Source organism: Onychostruthus taczanowskii, unplaced genomic scaffold (genome assembly GCF_017590055.1).
Source record: "Onychostruthus taczanowskii isolate IOZ18803 unplaced genomic scaffold, ASM1759005v1 scaffold12, whole genome shotgun sequence".
Taxonomy (NCBI): Eukaryota; Metazoa; Chordata; class Aves; order Passeriformes; family Passeridae; genus Onychostruthus; species Onychostruthus taczanowskii.
The window spans coordinates 9,952,568-9,971,914 of NW_024498351.1; the positions used below are offsets into that span (position 1 = coordinate 9,952,568).

The following is a 19,347-nucleotide window of genomic DNA, read 5'->3' on the forward strand; positions in this document are numbered from 1 at the left end:
GGGGGGGGGGTGGCGTGGGGGGAAGGTCCTTAAAACACACAACTGAAGGTGCAAGGAAGAGCAAGAAATTTAGGGTAATAATGAGATACTGACTTCCTTGTGTGCCAGGGAAAAGACCTGCCAGCAATAAGGGGAGTTTTTGTGCAGCAAATAGTTCAGAGGTCTGTGCTCAGCTTTGCTCCTTTAGTCGTTGAAAAGTCAAGACTTGGTGTGGTTTCTGTTTCTGGAGTTGTTTAAACATGGTTTCTTTTGTTGTTTGTACCTATTGATATCAGTAGAATGAGAATGTGTAAACAATTATTCACCAGGATAGCTGTGATACCATGAATTGAATTTGCTGCTTAAGAATGACTGCTGCAGTTGCACTTGCCTTCACAGTGGGTACTGGCAGAAACTCATGAAACCTTCAGCATCTCTAGGCTCTGGCCTGTAGCTCTCCCTTTGGAGTATATATCTTCTCAAAGGAACTTTGGCCTTTCAAAGTTGTAATTGAGATACAACATCCCAGAGCATGAAGTACTCCTCAATCAAACCTCACATCACAGTCTTTGTCATGTGCTGAAAACAGGTGTTGTATGTTGTTTAGCTTTGTCAAAGAGAGGTCTCTCTCATGGCCTAACACTGTAAAAAGGAAAATATTGCACCTTAGAGCACCTTAGCACCTATGTTATCTACTCCATTACCCTTATTAATCTCCTATAATTTTAAAACCTAGTTAAAAATTCAAGTAGGGACTTAAAAACTAATAAAACCACGTGAAAGCAAAATGTCATTCATAACAACTCATATAAGACCAAAAAACCCCAACAAACTGCCAAAATTTGGGGGTTTTGAGCATGGATTTTTTGGATTTTTTTACAGAACATGGTCTTTTTAAGCCATGGAAACTGCATACTTGCAAAACTGTTGTACCTAATGAAAACCTATACAGATTAATAAAATTTCAGTGCTTTTGAGAAACTCTATGTATCTGCTTCTTCATTGACTTTTCAGAATATTTTACCACAGGATACCCCATGATACCTGTTCAACCTTGTTTTTAAAGATACTTCCAGTTTTGTTTTTATTTAAATTTTCACTTTAACAAAGAAAAATACTCTTTCGGAGAAAAAACATATGTAGAATACTTCAGAATCTTCTGGATATCTGCAGGTTAATATTTCTATCCTACAACAGAACTGTGGACATTTTATTGCATGTTTTAATTGAGTTTAAAGTGAAAACCACCTTTTTTAAAATAAAATTGCATAGCGAGAGTTGTAAAGTTTTTATCTAAATTCAAGATAAAACAGCAGAAATAACTAAATGTACGGCACAATCTTTCTACCATTTATGGTCATGGCAAAAAAAGAAATGGGAAAAATGCGCAGCATTCACTGGAAACTAGATAGCAAAAATGAAGTGATTAATGGGAAGTAATTTAGATTAAGAAGAATACATCTTAGGAAGGCATCCAAACCTGCAGGCTTATGTCACACTTCACAGATTTTGCAAAGCCGTTCCAATAATCCTGCTTGAATGAAATGTAGCATTTTAATATTCAGGCTTACTGCAGTATAAACACATTTGTCTTACAGTATTTTCTTGAGATGAAGCTTTATGTTACTATATCTCTTTGCAGTTTATTTTCATCTCAGCTGGCTAGCTGATGTATGCAAAACTTGATGCTTCCCAAATATACGAGTAAGAACTCCAGAAAGAGATGTATGGTGCAGACTCTCTCAAAGGATTTCTGTGGAAGTTGAATATGTAAGAATGGGTCAAAACCAAAGTTAAAACTAATTTGGACAAGTTTGTTCATCCATTTCTACCCAAACATATCTCAAAAATTACATGAAAATGAGTTTATAAGTCAGGTACAAGAAGTTACTTTCTTAGTCTTCTGTGCATTCCTTTGATCTCTGTTCTCTCACTGTATAACATCTCACAAGTTGCCCTGTTGTCATCTTGAACAAATGTTGGGAATGAAGGCAAGATAAACTCCTTGCTTTCAGTTCTTGTGCCTTTTATCTGTGAGTCAGAACAAGATGTCTAGAGACATCCTGCTAAGCCAGGAGCAGTCCACAGATCCCCCGTAGGCCACTCTCTGTGTGTGATTCATGGATTTCTGACCCAATGGAAAAAAATCTGGCTGAAATGATGATGTCATATTGAACATGTCCAAAGCTGAATCTTTGGTAGCAAGGGGTTTTGCTTCTTTCTGTTTAAATAAAAGAACTTATGATCAAGCCAAATATAGGCATAGTTTAGTGCAGAGAAAAAGTCTGATTTCTGGCACTATTCTGATCATGTCAAATAAATTAATTCTCTGCAGAAGTGCTCACATGCTATAATGTTCTTAACATGTAGTAAGCAGACCCCTTTAATTAATTTCAACTTCTAAACTTCAATTTCAAAGGCACCTGATTCCCACCAATGGAAACGTTACAAAGTGGTGAGAAGCTGATTGCAGGTTCTTCCATCAATGTGCTGTGGACATCTTTCATAAAAGATGATGTTACACTTCCAAGAACACATTACTGCTTACCAACAGACTGAATGCTTCCTCCATGGAAACCATGGAAAGTGTCCTTGTGTGTTCTGCACCAACACATTTGGCATAGACGAGGGTTGTGCTGGCTTAGTGTCTCTTTGGTTGCTATACAGAGAGGAATTGCTGATGCAAGACATTTTGGTCTGTAAACAAAGTATCATGCAATGGTGAAAGAGCTCTCTTAAAAAGCATTTTGTTGCAGTGTACAGTGTTGGAGTGGTTCATGATCCACTAAGTAAGGAGAAACACTAGTCAACAGCTTTTCTGTGTATTTTAGAACAATTGTATTCCTTTTTCTAAGCCAAAATATAGCCATCACCATTATATAAATGTAAATCTTTCTTGAGAAGTCTGGTTCTCTTCCTTCATTTCCTGTAGCATGTTAGCTGCAGCTTATTTCAGACTGTTTTCTCTTAAGCTCCTAGAAAATGTAAACAGGGCATAAAAATCTTGTCTACAAATCTTCTAAGTAATTCTGAACTCCCACAAGGAGTACATTACCCATAAAATCCGTGATTGTAAATTATTACTGAAGTTTTTTGAGGGTTGTTTTGTTTTGTTTCATTCTGGTTTTATATGTTTTAATGTCTAGGAAGAAGAAACCTGGTTTCTAAACCAAAATTAAGTCTTTAGCATGTTGTGCTTTGACAGCCCCAATCTTCATGATGCATGTCTTTTTTTCAAATGTAATGGGGGGTTTTGGTTCCTCAAAGTTCTGTTTAACTTATGAGCATCCTACAAAGGAAGATCTTACTAGAACACCGCACCAAGAGAGCTAAAATTCTTTTGTATTGTTAATTTTGTTACAGTGCTGCTTTATTCTCTGTTTAGCACTATCTGATCTGTGGATCTGTTCTGCCCAACAGACTGAGATGAGTCAAACTATGGAATAAGACTAAGTTTTTCATTTTTAGTCAGCTTGAATTTTTCATTTATTCATTTCATTCTGCTGCTCCTCACAGCAGTCTGTGCTTATTTGCTATTTGCCACTTCCAGATATCACTAGTTATCATGTTACAAAGTCATTCATTATATATTTCTTTGTAAAACCAGATTGAAAAATGGTCATCTACTTGCAGTTGACAGTTGTTTCTGCTGCTGTTCTGTGTATTTTCTCCATTTTGATGAAAATATGGTAGTAAATTTTTTCCAGATCTAAATGCAATGGGCCTTGCCAGCTATGCATATGGACAATAGTGCTTCCTCTTCCAAAGAATTTGTGCCCAGCTCTCTGACATGGCATTGTCCTTGACTGCTGCTCTAAGTACAACTCAATGCATGACTTTTGACCACTCATAACTACATAACTCATAACTACCTTACATTTCAGAGTATCTTTCATACAGGTCTCTCCCAGCATACGTTTTAGCACTTCTACACTGAAAATTCTGACAATATTATTTTTATATGAATACACATGGGTTTCTTACATAATTAATATCGCTTCCATGGGTCTATAATCATAAAACATGCATTAAGATTAAATGATAATTTTAGTTGAAACCATAAACTGATGCATAGTAATTATTGTTGGACAGTTGTGCTAGTGAACAAATTGGCTAGTGTACAATGGGCCTGTTTTATCACTTAAGTCAATGCAGAGCCTCATACTTTGGCAGGGAATTTTTTGAAGATCTGTATTAAAATGCATTATTATCAATGTGTATATCTATACATTCAGAATATGTTAAGATGTTTAGTCTGAGAAATATGATTTTGTGTTATTGGATATGTTTTACAATATCACTAAATGTTTTAGTGCTTATGCTAAAATGCCAGTAGTTTTTATTACAAAGCTGAACATTAGCACAGAAAATCAGTTTTAATTTACTGATAAAATGATGAGGGTTTTTTAATTGTTTTCATAATTCCTTTAATAATAGTTAAGATTTTGTCAATTTTGAATTCAGAGTTTCCAAGCAGCAGGTTGAAACAGTTGTTGCCAGTACTCTAACCTTGGTAAGTGGTTGTGCACTGGTGCTGAGTACTTTCATATTCAGATGATAAAACTACTCAGGTCTGTTGGGTTAATGATGTGGTCTTTTATGGCACATTTCTGTTCCATTGCTCATCAGGAGCCTTCTCGTTTTTGACTACATGAAACTGCCACAACATGGATGTGGGGCTGGACAGCATGAGGGCACCCTCTGGCAGAAGTGAAGGAGAGACAGGATATGGTGTGGTTCTCTGAGGGCAGCGATTCAAACCAGGGAGAAGGAGGCTGCCATGGCTTAGTCTAGCTGCAGCTGTAGATTTACTGTGAGCTGTGGAGTAGTTGGAGTGAGGGGGTTCACTCAGGGAGGTGAAGGAAGCACAAACTGGCAGGTACTGAAAAGAGAAGATGATGGCACAGGGAGCAGATATGTTCTACTTGCCTGGAAATAAACTTGCACATTAAAGATGGCCACTGGGGTCAATGACAGGAATTTAGCTATCTGGAGTATTTAGAGAGACAAAACCTGTATTTTGAAACCTGTTTGACCAGACAAAAAGAGGACTGGAACTTACATTGAAAGTCAGTTGAGTAGTAACTTCCAGACCTCTGGGAGGTCACCCTTTCTGCAAGGGTAGAAACCTAAGCTTTCATAGGCATTTCTCTTAGATTTTTAGATAGCTGTCTTGAGAGCATTGCCAGTTTCTGTTGCAGCAGAGACATACTGCTACTTGCAGAAGAGCAAATGTAGAACAACACGTCAAAGGTCGAAGGATATGTCCTCCTACCCTGAACATGTCTCTTGTGCTGTCATTTGTTCCATTCAGATGAACCGATGTCAGATGACAGGGCCTGGACAGTAAATTGCTTGCAGAATCAGCAGTGAGTTATTTGTCAGTAGCCTGAACACCTGCTGAAGATGATGGACTAGTCTGAAATAACCTGGTACTCTGCAGCCTTTAGCAGTAGAAAGGATGAGCTCCATAAGATACTATATTTTGTTTTAAATTATTATTTAACAATGCTTCATCTTTGTGACATTAGTTTAATTTATTCTTGAAGTATTTTTGTATTTTGGATTTTTATTTTAGCATTCTCTTTGTCAGTTAGGAATGTTTTATTTACATTAATCTTGAAGCAGAAATTTGAAACCTGATCTTTCTGGGCATAAATTCTTCTAAATTGTTCCTATGTGTTTCTTATTTTGCTGAAATTGTTTGGTTTGTTTGGTTTTTTCCTGAGGTGAATTTTAACATGCTAATTTAAATATGTAATGTAATTATGATGTCATCAATATATTTATTCTGTTATTTTATTAAGCTGTTCCCTTATGTTTTTCTAGTTTGAGAGTTTCTCACAAGTAAACAAACTTGTTCAGGCCTCTGTCAAGGGCAAGAATGTGGTTTAAAAATACCAGAGTCGGTTTTCTGTTGAACTGAAAGTACAACTGACCTGCGTGCAGCAGGAAGATTAGGTTATAAATGCACCTTTGTAATCTCTGTAATTATTTTTTTCAGGCACTTGTGTCCAGGAGCAGTCACTATTGCCCTGTACATCAGTGACTTAAAGCAGTGCTCTCTGTTCCAGTTTACTACTTGTTTTCAGCTTCATCCAACATCCATGGGAGCTTGCAACAATGGAAGGAGTCTTAGCATTATTTAAGGACTTGTTTTCATAACTTAATACTAGGGAACCATATTGAGAAATGCAGAAATGCTTCCAGATTCCCAGACAGACTTAGAAAGTTTGAAGTTTAGCTATACCTTCTTCTTTGATTTTTTCAAAATGTTGTTTCTTGTCACACTGCATGAAAGGACTGTCTTAGAACACTTTTACTAATTTTAAATCACTACTTTGTTAAGGGTTTTCCTTTTAAGGAGTAACAGCTCAATAAGCTCCTTAGTCAGATAACTAGATCTCTGGATCAACTTTTGTTTTAGCTGTCAGTGTGGACATATTCAGTATGTGTTCTCCTGAACTGTTGTCATTTTCTCATGTAAATGTAAAGAAAGAAATCACTTCCTACAGGATTCCTTGATCTTTGTTTAAAAAAAAAAAAAAAAAAAAAAAAAAAAAAAAAGCTACCACATGAATTGACTTAAAAAGACTAAATCTAAAAGATATGAACAAAAAAAAAAAAAAATACAGTGACCAGCAGGACTGGGTTTTGGTTGGGTTTTTGTTTTTTATTTAAGTGTTGTTCTTTGCTTGCTGTGGCTCTTATGTACAGTTTGACAATTCTTTCTCATGAGGTATCTGAAGTGCCACTAAAACTGAGTATCAAGCAACAGGAGCAGCAGTAGGGAGTGTTCCCCTAGTGCATTTCACTGTCTTCCTGCAGGTTAGTTCTTCTTCATAAACGCTACTTTTAAAAGTTTCGGGATATTTTCAGGGTAAAGCTAGTCTTGCTTTGTTTCTTCACGTAGCATAACAGAATAGTAACTTTTTAAAAGGTAGGTAGCAGTTGAGGGATTCCTTTTCTCTGCAGAAAGCACCAGTGAAATCCCCACAGGACACGCTGTAACCTGTTCTAAAGAACAATGGAAAACACGACAGGAATCTCTGAGTTTTTACACTGGAACTCCATCGCTTCATTTTCCTTTGTCTTGCTGCCAGTGGTTGCAGACGCAGCCGGGGCGGCTCGGGGAGCGCTGCTGCTGGGGGCTCGGCGGCGGCCGTGCGCTGGGAGCCGAGGCTGCCGCGGGGCTGAGCCCAGGCTGCTGCAGGGCTGAGCTGAGGCTGCTGCACTGCAGGGCTGAGCCCAGGCTGCTGCAGGGCTGAGCCGAGGCTGCTGCAGTGCAGGGCTGAGCCCAGGCTGCTGCAGGGCTGAGCCGAGGCTGCTGCAGTGCAGGGCTGAGCCGAGGCAGCCGCGGCGCTGCCCGAGCCCCCGGCCGCAGCCCGCCCGCCCGCCCGGAGCTGCTCCTTACATGGGCATGGCCGCGGCTCGCCCGGGGCCCGGGCGGGGGGGCCGCTGGAGCCGGGCCGGGCCGAGCCGGGGGCGGTGCGGCCCGGGGGGCTCAGCCAGACAAAGAACAGTCCCGGCAACCAAATAAGGAAGTTGGAGCTGGAGGATTTCAGAATAGGAGCAGAGGGGGAGATGCCAGGGAAGCCGGGGAAGCAGTCTGTGTGCAGGGAGCTGCTCTCTCCTGTTACCAGCGCAGTGGTGAATGCAGGGGATCGAGGCTTGTCCGTATCCTTCTGTGATCTTCAGCCAGCAAAGTTAAGAACTCAAGCTGTGTTTGTCATATTTTCTCATGTTTCTGAAAGCTCTCTACAGATTTTTGTTTAGAAAGGAGGGGTCTTTGGCAGCCCCGTTGGTTAGCAGACTGAAGATAAATGAGTCATCCTTTGCCAAGGGGAAAGAAGAGTCCCATTGCAGATAATTTTAGGCATTACAAAAACATATTATAAGATTTTGTCTACTGTAATGTTTTGATGAAAACTTAGAAATTCATCTAGAAAGGCGACACAGGCACTCCTGAGAGTCAGACCTGTCTTTGTATTAAGAACAGTAGTAGAGAAAGAGAGAAAAGAAAGAAAATTAGTACTAGAAAACCCTAAAACTGTCCTGACGATTTGGATAGAAAAGTATTTTACAACAACATAAACATGGAAAAATATTATGGGATTTCAGAAATGCAAGTTAGGTACTGGTTTAAACATAGGTGTAAAATTCATGCCCTGTGATCCAGTGTCTTGGGATGTTTTACTTACTTATACGGACTGAAGTTAAAAGGTCTTATTCCTGGTGGAAAAACCTGTGGAACACCATTCATTTTTTCACTTCAGACTCACTTAAAGCAGGAAGAATCCATACAACAAATATTCTGAAGGAAGAGCTACAATCTCTGCTGAGTGTGTGAAACCTAGGATAGAGAAAACTAAATAGCTGTGGGCACAAACTTCAGCAGTAATGTTTAACATACTGGCCTGGTTCGCTCTGGTTTCAAAATGTTAGCAACAGTATGTGTCCTAAAGTCACAGCCTTTATAGCAAACAATTACATGCACTGTGAGCTTGACATCCTGATGAAAGGAAGTAAGTTATGCCTTGATCTTGAAATTGTGACAAGATCAGCTCATAAACAGCTACTGAAAAACTTTTTAAATACTGTAGGGAAGCCTGGCTCAGAAGAAACAGCTTCTTTATCTTTCCTGACAGGCCTTACAAATACAGCACCTGTAAGGTACTGAAGTGTAGCTAATTGAAAGATACAACACACTCACTATTGCCATATCAGGGCTATTAAAGAAGGAAATGTAGTGTTGAGATTTGAGTTCAGAACTGGGAAGGACTTACAGGTGACATTCAAACTGCTGTGATCATCTGCAACTTTTTTTTAAGCCTTCTAACATTTTTAGCATCTGAAGTGCAGGTAGACCTCTCAAATCCATGGCACTGCTTGTAAGAGTTTCACTATCACAGCTGAAAAGTGTTATGTCAGCTTTACTATGAAGTAAAGCCTGAGCAGTCAATGGGGGTTTTTTTCTAGGTTATATTTTGTTATATTTAATTTTCAGAGCTCTCACACAGTGCAGTATCAGTAGTTCTGCAGGCCAGGAAATCTCATGGATTACTCATGGATGAAACAGACCAATCACATGGGTATTGCAGTATCTAGGAAGTTATTGGGATACTTGACTTCTCCGTGTGCTTGTTCAACCATCACTGTTCCAGTTCCTTATTAGAAAGTGCCTACATAGTAGACCCACAGTTTTCCTCTATGCTGTCATAGGAGTTGCGCAATAAGTCTGATCAATATCATTTAATCTTTTACCCTGAGGACCTTTCCTATTTTAGTCTGAAAGGCAAAATAGTGGTATAACAAAGAAGACTTGAGTGTGAGTCACTTTGTCACCGTGTATGTACTCACACATGCAAGTGTACGTGTCTTTCACAAAAATGGTAACTGCTGCCTTAGGAAAATTGACTCAGCAATGGAAACTTCTAATCTTTAGTTTTCTGATGGTATTATTAGAAGTTTGGACAAAAATCTTCTTGTCATTGTTGTTGTTGAATCCTGTTTTCCTAGATCAGAGACTGCAGTATGATTTGCTATCAAGTGTTGACCCTAGCTGTGTTTTCCTTTTTGCGAAGCACATAGCTTTAATAGTATGTATTTGCAGAATTGAAAGTGATGGGAAATGCTTGCCTAAATATTCTTTCTTGCGACAAACATGTGATCTTTTATTTTCCAGAAGGGCAAAGAACAACAAAAGCCACAAACAGCTTGGTACTTCCAGCTCAGACATTGTGAATTTCACCAAACAGAAATAGTACCAGACAAAGCAATTTACAGTTACTACCTCAGTGTCTGCCAATACCAGCCAAGTTAGGTAGTACAGGGTACTTGAAATAGTACTAAATGCTTTGGACTGGCACATGTTTGGTAACTACCATTTCAGAGGTATAGTCTGTCACTTTTTGGTTTTGGGAAATCCTAATTTGACATTCTGGCCTTCTAAAGAAATCTCAAACTCTCACACATTCCAAGAAAATCAGTGTCCTGTTCCTGGCTTAGGAATCCACATTCAAAGCTATGCAGAAAAGCTTTGACTCTTCTGTCAAAGTTTTGTTTCACAGTATGGGAGGTGCTGTAGTTTTACGGAGATACTTTTTTTTTATTTTAAATAAAAAAATTAAAATCTGCAATGGTTGGCATGCCAAAGCTTATTTTGCACAGCTAGTGTAAATGGGATGCATTTCCCTTATGTAGGAAAAACAGGGAGATTGCTGAACTGGCCTCCATAGATCATTGAATTGAGTAAGCTGCCTATGAATCAGTTTGGAGGCTTGTAAACTCTTTCAATTCCCTCTTCTGGTCAGTCCTTCGGGTCTACTTTACTGACATTTCCATCTGAGTTTAATGATGTTTGAACTGTAATATGATGCAAAGCTGCATTGTAGCTAGCTGAATACTATTTGGGTTGATTTACAGGCATGCCTATATCCTCGCATTAATTTCCAGATTTTAAGACCAAAAGAATCTTGTGTCATGTGTCTCCCTCGTTAGAAAACACCATTTGAATCTCAATCACAACTTCTTCCTGCATCTCAGAATTTTTTAAGTTTGATTTGTTGGATTTTTTTCTTTTGTCAAAACATCCTGTTTTGATTTAAAAAATTTGAGACTTCTGGTCTTAGCTAGTGTGATCAGAATTGCACACTCCAGTATAGCTTTGAATGTCTCAGTTAAGTCAGCAGCTACAGTACTAAATTTTTACATATCATAATGAGGGACAATCAAGGAGGGAAAGATAAAAAAGGAAACAGAAGTGTAGCTTTTTGTATTATAGTAACACAAGGAAAACAGCTGTTGTTTTTATTTATTAAAATATATGTATGCTATCAAAATACACTTCCTTCGCTGAAGATACACTGCAGGCAAAAAGATTGTATTTAAATGCAAATTATTCTGTAATAGTTTAAGAATTTGACTGACTCTCTCATTAAGTCCAGTGAGTTATTTTCATTTATTTTCACTCATCACTGAGGATGTGATTACTTTGTTAAAGATTTTCTCCCTGCATTTTCAGCTTTTCTTTCCTGAAGGCATCCTTTTTAGTTTTTGTACTTCCAGCAATACTAATTTCATTTTATTTATGGGGTGGTTTGAAAAGTAAATCTTAATTTTGTGAAGTTTCTCAAAGTCTGAATGAATGCTAGCAAGAAAACTTCAGGCCATTTGGTGTTTGCCTGCTTTACTATGACATCTACCATTATCTTCCCTGGTCCACAGAAATTAATTGCTGGGCTCCTTTACTTCATTTTTTCCAAAAGCTGTTTGTTATCATTATAATTATGTTTTAATTATTTCTTTTAAGTATTAGGATTTAATTGGAGTTGTAGACAGTTGTCTTTTTATGTAAGTTAGTGTCCTTCATTTTGGTTTGCCAGTTATGCTGTAGATATAGTTGGAAACTCCTTAAACCAGAAACAAATGTTCCTGGGACCAGAATTACAGGCAAAGTTGTTTACAAGAAAGAATCACAGATCATATTAAGTTAAGCATATGGTTTTGCTTCTTTTCTCTTTGGATCTTTATCTTGCAATGTGCCTCATGCTTGTTTCCCAGTAAGCTGAGCTTCGTTTTCACTTTCCATGCCCAAATATGCTGTGGAGTCAGAGACAAGGAAGTATCTTGAACTAAGCTGATGTGCACAAGTCTCTGCTTTCATCTTCCATCCCCATGAACTGAACATACACAAACACACACAGACATATAATTCTTCTGTACAAAAATTTTAAGAGCAGTGACAAAAGAAATGTTGCAGAACTGAATACATGTCTTTGATGCAGTATTATCTCAATCTCAAATACAAAGGAGAAGGTGCAGTTAAGAGATGTGAAGTCCAGGTAATGCTTTTCTATCACTGACTTTTCCTACTGCACATTAGTCTGCTCTTTGTTGTGTGTCTTACGTTATCTGCACCTGTTACAGGCCGTAACAAAACTGTGTTCTGCTTTTTAGAGAAATTCTTGACAAGCAAGCCTATCAAAAATCACAGAGAGACCTGACCAGCCATGAGTGATACTCCTTTTATCTTTGTACTATCTTAATACCATGTGTATGAGCTGCCATGCTTCTTCCCCAGAGTCATGGACCAGAATTGGAAACAGGGTGCTAGTGTAGCCCCAGCCTTCTGACTGCCAGGTTCTGGCATGCCACTCTGTTCTAGCAATGGGGAGATGCTTCATTTTCCTCACCCTTTTCCTAATTGGCAGCATTCTTCTGTTCTTCCTGTTATATTCTGGAGGGATTGAGTGATGTGGAGTGAGTTCTGAGTCCTAAAGAGGGCTTAATGGTGAAAAGGTGTGAAAGGGGTTGAGTAAGCAGAGAAATTTTCAGTGCTACCTTGTTCTGCATTGCCCACTGTGAAATGAAGTTTCTCAGGTGGAGGTCTTACTCATTTTGGAGGTTCATACCAGCTGGGGGAAAATAGTTATGGTGATGTTCTTGTATCCAGAACTGATCTATAATACACACTGATCAGAAACTGGATCCCAGAGAAGAAAGAGGATCACCCTTGCTTTCACCTGCCCTAAATTTTTTTTACTGTTGTCCAGGATGTTGAGCAGAGATGAAAGGCAGCATGTTGATACACTTACTTGCTGCTCGTGAGGTAGTAAATGCAAGTGATACCACTGATCACCTCCATGGGCTAAGCATGGAATTGATAATAGTGATTTTATAGATGTATCTTTTGAGATTATCTATCTTGTTTCAAGCAGATGTTGGATTAGATGTTAGCAGTTTTTAGTTGTGTACTGTGGTTGCTTATAAAATTGATGTTGGCATGTAACCTGTAAGAAAGCACTGGATCTGGACCTAGTGGATTATACTAGGAAGGGTATGAACCAACAACAGAAATCTGACACTCTTTATCTCTTTCTGGGAAAAAAAAAAAAAAAAAAAAAAAAAAAAGAATTATTTACCTTCAAATGAATGCCTTAGTGAGATACGTAGTAGTAATTAATTAATGTATTTAGAATAAGTGACACCCTGGAAGGTTTTCCATAATTAGATCACAAAGCAACTAGATTTTTGTATCATATAGTAAATTTTCTCTGATCACTGATGCTATTTTTTGCTAGGTAAAGGCACAGAGGACTATTTATAAAACAGATAACTATAGTGAAATAGCATGATTTTTTTTTCTGAAAATGTTTTAAATTCAGTTTAATCTGAACACTTGGGGTCTTGGTAGTGATGAGTAATGGCATAAGTGTTAATTTAAAAGAACATAGAGGACTTAAAGGGCTTAGAAGAACACTTTGAAACATCACTTCTGCAGTTCTGCATTAAAATTGTAGCCATCCCACCCGCTTGTCATGCAGATGAAGATGATGTGGCAATCGTGGAAACTTTTGCTTCGAAGAAGAGCTGATGTAAATTCTCGTAGCAACACTTCTGTGCAGCTGTATGGCAATATGGAAGAGCCTGGGATGTTTCTCTAGGCTGTTGCAGCGCCTTCTCAAGTTTTTCTGCTGGCTATGGAAGTTCCTGGAAGGAAAAAGAGTGAACTTCTAGCCTGGGACCCGAGCATTTTTTGGCAAAAGGTGTGCCACAGAGTCACTGTTCTCGCAGCTCTGAAGGAGAGGAACTAAGACTTAGGCTGCGGCAGCGGGTAGAAACATCCCGATGGCGACTCGCTGCGGGAAAGCCGCGTCTCACCGCCGTTCCCGGGAGCCTGGTAACGCCTCCCGCAGCATCGGGGCGCCCGGGGCGGCCGCGGGACTCTTAACGTGAAGCTGCCGGAGTGGGCCGCGCCGGCGGCGGCGGCTCCTCAGTGAGTCACGGCGCGGAGCGGCGCCCCGGGCCCGCCCTATATAGCCCCGGGTACCTGCGGGCGCCGCTCCGCTCCGCCGCCGCTCGCCGCGCCCGGGACAGCGGCGCTCGGCTATGTGAGAGCTGCCCGCTCCGCCGTGCCCAGGTAAGGCGGCAGGGTACTTTCAGGAGTTCGCGGTGACGTGTCTTCTTCGGATGAGGTTACCGCACGGCAGAAGCGGTGATGGGAGGCGAAAGGTCAGGGCACATGAAATCGTGCCGTAATCGGAGCGGGCTGACCGCTCTTCTGTCGAGTATTTCTACTTTTGATCTACTCTTTCTTGATCTTTTAGTTTGCCTCATCGTCTGTAGTCGCGTTCGAGTTTGCCTGATGCACTTTATTTGCCGTCCCCTTGGTGTTTCCAGAGGCAGAAAGGATGCTTTTGTGGCGGCTGCGGCTCTGTGCATCTCTGTAGCCCAAGACTTGCAAAGTCAGTCCTTCAAAAACATGATGGGGCAGTAAACTATGGGTGCCTTCCCAGCCTGCTTTGTAGGAGACTTCTGTAGGAATCCAGTGATAGTTCTGGATGAAGAGAATTGGCAATGGGCAGGAGACTTGATCTTTTAGAAGTTTTGCTACAGCTTCTTACCCAAATTAAACCAAACATTGGAGTTTTGGGTTGTTCTGTGGAATTCATACGTCTATAAGGAAGACATATTTGGTCATCTAGCACTTAATGTACTCTTGTAGCTAAATTTTTTTGTCTAGTGTTTATCACTGCTCGTTGAAAGGAATTTGGTGTTACTTAGTAACTTTGTAACATATAACAGTAACAGCTTTGGAAGTTTTTTTCCTTCTTTTCCAAGTCTGCAGCACACATCAGATATTTGTTTAAGTTTTAGTAGTGAAGACAAAAAAAAAAAAAAGGAAAGTTTCCTGGCAGTAGGCACATAATTAGAAAGAAGGCTGGGAAAAGTAAGACTGGCCTTCTTTATAATGATGTGTTTACAGAAACTTGGAAAGCAGAGATATGCATTGGCTATCAAAGAGAAACCAACGTCTGCTATTGGAACATTTGGGTCAGCTTTATATTAAGGAATATGGCACTGCAGAGCACACATCTAAAAATAGGAGTGGACACAGTCAATGTTTCATTAAGCTTTGAGGTCAAGAAACAATTTTTTCCATGGTATTCTGTGGCTGGATTGAACTGAAACCATGATTCCTGTGAACAAACCTTATATTTCTGAAATTAACTTTGTAAGATGTATTACATGCTGTGCAGAAAGTTTTGTGTTCACTCGTGGGTTTGTGTGCACAGAGGTACACTGGCATTCTGGGGTGGGAAAAGTTTTGATGACATTCTTTAAGAAAGCCCAGCAGTTTCCAGACATCCATAGCTGGTCTGTGATTCACAATGCATACCAGACATAAAAGGATTAAGATATAGAATTGATAACAAGAGAATGGAAAAAAAAAATCGAAAAAGTTAAATGGCTCTCAGCATATGTCCATTGATTGTATTTAAACCACTTCACTATGAAAATGGGACAAATACTTGTGAAAACAAGATTCTGAGAAGGATTGTGTTGCATCCTGCTTTTGGTTGCAGGATGCAACAACAACCTGAAAGATGCAAGAAAACCTGAAAGGACTGGCTGTGAAATGATGTTCTTTTACTAATTTTCCTGGCCAGAAGGAGAAACACTGTGGGAAAAGGTGGGGGCAGAGGGATAAGTATTTGAATTAAAGAAACTGGAAATATGGGGTAGGAGATATACAGATGTTCTTGCAATGTTTGAAACACATAGGAATATGCAGGTTGGATGTTGTTGGAATTGGGAGTGTCTCATTTGGATAAAACAAATCCTCATCTTTGAGATAGGGAAAATCTGATAGTGGATCTCATCTTTGAGATGAGTTTTCTTTCATCTTTGAGATAGTGGAAATCTGATATCACAAAGTCAGAATTTACCAATTTATCGCACACTGCAATCTGACGTAGCAGTTATCCTAAAATTGCAATGGTGGATATATGGTAAAGGTTTGTTAGCAATAGGTAGATGTATGTCACATAACTTTTCTTGCAGCTTTCTGAGTTTTTTCAGTAAAAATCTGTCCTGAAAATTTGAAGTGTGTTTTAACTAACAATTAAAAACCACTGATGTAAGATAAGTGTTCTTGTGTTGTTACACTACTGAACATCCTAGAAAATTCTCTATTATCTTCAAAGTGTTCTTAAGTTTCTTGCTTCTTTTTGTTCATTTTACTGGCACAGCTCATCGTGCTGGACATCATGCACCAATTATTTTGGACCTGTTGACTAGCCTGAGCCTACTGTTTTCTCTTTGCAGAGATGATTGCAACATATAAAACTTTGCACTGCAGAATTTTTTGAGCTGATATGATGGTTGTGGAGGGCACGATAGTCTAACTGCTCCACAAGCAGGAGCGTGATTGCAGTTTTGTCATCCACTTTGTGGTCTGTGTGACTGCAGCAGCCATTTCTAATAGCTATGTTAGAACAGCATGCCTCCTTTTTTGTAAGGACACAGTGGTAAATCTGATGAGTAATGTTCAGCTGTTGGGCTTTAGGCATTGGAAGACCAAGGAAGCAGACTGCCTGGAATTGACTTGTGGGATGCTGGTCAGCCCACTTATATGCAGAATTTCTTCTTTCTCTCCTCTACAGAATTTATTTCTATTACTCTGTTTCAAAATAATCCATGAGAGACTTACTTTATTGAACTTACCGGTTCTCAGCTGGGTAAAGTAAACCAATCATACTTGAAAAATGATGTAGTTGATGGAAGATATTGTGTTCCTCTAACAACAACCTAATTTCTCATCCAGTTCTACTTAAATTAGCTGCTTTTCAATTTTACTCATGCCAGCATCCATGTGGATCCATGTGCCTGGGAGCAGAGTAGACTATCAGTGAGTGTGATGTCATATATGTAGGTTTTCTCTGTGTGTATAGCATAATTTCCTGTAAATTATGAATAATTGTGGACACTACACCTGAAAAATATGAAGGTAAAGGCCTTTGGTTTTAAAAAGCTGAGTTTCTGGTCTGAAAATATGTAGATAAGTGCATAGAGCACAGTGCAAAGAAACTCTGAAAGGTGAAGATAGCATATGCAACATTAGTTGCATCATTTCAAAACAAAATATTTTATATTATTGCTATGTGTTTTTTCATTTACTTTTTACTGTCCAAGAAAGGAGTCTTCAGGTATTTGGGGGTTGTACTGTACCTTTACTGATCTGCAAAGAGTTGATGGCCCTAAGGTTTTGTTTTCCCAATAAAAATTTCAGCATTATGTAGAACATATAAATTGACTGATAGTCCCAGAAATATTTTTGAGAACATAATTGACTGGAAATCTTTTATCCCAGGAATATTATTTAATCAAAATATGCCTGTGGACTTTTGTATTCATGTATCATCTTCCATTGGAAACATTCCTGCTTTCTTAAGAGATAGCATTTCAGTGCTAGATTAAGTAATAATGTTCCCTTTGGAGGGAAGTGCCCACTCAGTAATAGCAATACTCAGCAATGATTTCGTAGTAATAATAGATGCATTTGGAAGAATACGTATGGTGTAATTACTAACCAAATTATCGTATGCCTAGAAGACTAATTTTAACCTCCTACCTGCAGAAGGTGAAGAGTCTTGTGACCACAAGTGTCAGAACTTATTGGAGCATTATAGATAATTTAGCATTTTGGTATTCATATATTAAAAATATAATTATAATAATTAAAAATAAAATTATCCAAGAAGAAGAACCAAGAGTTAAGGCAGTTCTTTTTACATGTGTAGTCCGCTTTCTGGGTTAGCACATGAATAGAAAATTTAGGAAATACTTTTCCTCCACATTTCTGTCTAGACACTTACATGGTCCTTTTCCCACCTGCTTGAGACATTCTAACCTTTGCCAAGGCAGGAAGTTAGTATTTCCTTTATTGAAGCAGAAAGTGATTGTAATTAGTGTATTGTGTATGGCACTCCCCAGCACTTCCCCCTTCCACAAAGGGAAGGAATTTTAAGATAAACAGCACATACTTTTATACAAATAAATAAATATTGTGGGCTCAATTCCTTGCTGGGCTTTTTCTGCCTTATTCACCTGTGTGAGATGAGCCAAGAAGCAACTGAATCTGCTTTCCCTAATTTTCATAGTGTGCGTATCTCCCCAGTGATAATTTGAGTAAGAAATCTTTGATTACCTTAGATTATCTTAAACCATTGTTTGTAGCAGTTAGTCAGAATTCTTTCCAGTCCTTCCCAGGACATTCTTCTGAGCCTGGGAAACTGTATTCATTCACATCAACAAAATATGTTCCTATTGAAACTTCTCTTTAAAATGGGCTTCAGATATTGTTTCTTACCCATTTCAGAAGATGGTCTACATTATATGCGCTAGGATATAACATAAGAAAAAGCAATTCTTCTAATTATTCTCTTTATCTCAGTTCACTATAGTGTATTTCAAGCAGAAAGTGGTAATGTGGGGTTGAGTTCCTACCTCTACCTTAATACTATGGAAGAGTTATTTAGTTGAAAAGTTGAGTCTATGCATCAGGAGCTTCTATACTGCATTGCCAAAGTGTCCAAGTTCTGGTATATGTTCATAAGATGGCACATACCTTATTTGTTCTTTTGGGATTGTTTAAAGTAAAGATTTTTTAGAAAAAGACTATTATTTTCGGACATGATGTGTCAGCCAGCAGAAATGTACAGGAAGAGATTTTTTTGGGTTTTCATTGGCAACGTGCTTAAATTTTTTTTTCCAGACTTAAATGTAAAAATAGATTAGTGCACAAAAAAACTGTTTTAGTGATGTTAATGCTTATACCAACCATACTACTCCACTGAGTTCCCAGTAAAGGCTGATACTTGTTTTGTATGCTACTGTACCTATTACAACACAGAACCTGAGGTGTGCGTAAATAATGGGAAAACACAAGGTATTGCATTTACAACATTAATATTTAACTTTTACAGTCTCAAGTGGACTTGTTTCAATCCTAGCATTTATAAAATTTCAGTTTGTTCTGTTTGTTCTCAAACAGAAAGCCAAGAAGGCTGATGACATCCTGGCCTGTATCAGCAATAGTGTGGCAGCAGGACCAGGGCTGTGACTGTCCCCCTGTGCTCTGCACTGCTGAGGCCACACCTGGAGTATTGCGTTCAGTTTTGGGCCTCTCACTTTGAAAGTGACATTTTGGTGTGGCAGCATGTCCAGAGAAGGGCAACAAGGCTTGTGAAAGGACTGGAGAACATGAAGACTGGCTGGGGGAACTGGGGATGTTTAGCCTGGAGAAGAGGAGGCTCAGGGGGACCCCATTGCTGTCTACAAGTGTCTGAAATGAGGTCATGTTGAAGTGAGGGTCTCTTCTCAGAAGGTGAGTCTCTTCTACCGTACCTGCAGTAAGAGGTTCAGAGGTAATGGCTTCAAGCTGAGAAGGGGGGGATTCTGATTAGACATCAGCAAAAAAATAATTATATGTTTAGTGGTTTAGAAGTTACAGTGGTAGTGCTGGGTTGATGGTTGGATTTGATGATCTTAAAGGTCTCTTCCAAAATATTGACCTGTGATAAA

The 19,347-nt window shown here is 39.0% G+C and overlaps 1 protein-coding gene across 9 annotated transcripts in view; it reads left to right on the top strand.

Annotated features, from left to right (window-relative positions):
- The window catches only part of PALLD (palladin, cytoskeletal associated protein), a 189,576-nt gene that overhangs the window by 108,290 nt on the left and 61,939 nt on the right, over window positions 1–19,347 (top strand). Inside the window, exon 1 of one of the 9 annotated variants that reach the window (XM_041427877.1) lies at window positions 13,728–13,900. The exons of 6 other annotated variants lie outside the window; for them this stretch is intronic. The gene's annotated coding sequence lies outside the window, so the exon portion shown is untranslated. Of the gene's footprint in view, window positions 1–13,727; window positions 13,901–18,952; window positions 19,151–19,347 lie in introns of those variants that run through there. 2 more of the 9 variants (XM_041427879.1, XM_041427878.1) reach the window with 2 other exon arrangements.